This window comes from Triticum aestivum, chromosome 1D (genome assembly GCF_018294505.1).
Source record: "Triticum aestivum cultivar Chinese Spring chromosome 1D, IWGSC CS RefSeq v2.1, whole genome shotgun sequence".
Lineage (NCBI taxonomy): Eukaryota > Viridiplantae > Streptophyta > Magnoliopsida > Poales > Poaceae > Triticum > Triticum aestivum.
Genome location: NC_057796.1, coordinates 209655749 through 209656212, shown reverse-complemented (window position 1 = coordinate 209656212; position 464 = coordinate 209655749). Strand labels below are relative to the sequence as shown.

The 464-nt window shown below is 57.3% G+C and overlaps 1 protein-coding gene across 13 annotated transcripts in view; it reads right to left on the bottom strand.

The window, feature by feature from the left end:
• LOC123181031 (uncharacterized) overlaps positions 1 to 251 on the bottom strand; it is a 22093-nt gene extending 21842 nt beyond the window's left edge. For all 13 annotated transcript variants that reach the window (XM_044593239.1, XM_044593243.1, XM_044593238.1 and 10 more), the window contains exon 1: positions 103 to 251. The gene's annotated coding sequence lies outside the window, so the exon portion shown is untranslated. The remainder of the gene's footprint in view (positions 1 to 102) is intronic.
• Positions 252 to 464: the final 213 nt, after the last annotated feature.

Sequence of the window (464 nt, the reverse complement as noted above, 5' to 3'; positions counted from 1 at the left end):
AACCCCACATGTATGAGCCCCAAAAACCCTCAAAACCCCACGCCAGATCGAACCAAGCGGTACGGAACCCAACGATGTGAGCGCGAGCAGATACGAACTCACCTTCCAGAGCTCGCCCGGAGATGCGGAACCCTCTCGCCTCCGCCCCCTTCCCTTCGTCGCCCTCTCTGCCTCCGCGCCCTTGGGAGATGGATGGAAGGGAAGAGGTGAAAAAGGAAGGCGGGGGGGGTGGGATTTGGGAAGAAATGGGAATGGGACCGACTATAAGTTGGCATGCGCTTCGGGCCTTCTCCGCACCGTGAGCACGCGGATCTGGTCCGTCGGTTTGAAGATAGACGGCTGTTTACGGTGGGTTTCCTCTTTTACTCAACGGGTTTTCGGGGGCTAGCTTTGTGAACCGGATATGCTAAACTGCTGAACCACAGCGGGGCAACCAGCCAAGCTCGTTTATTCGGAAGAAGAAG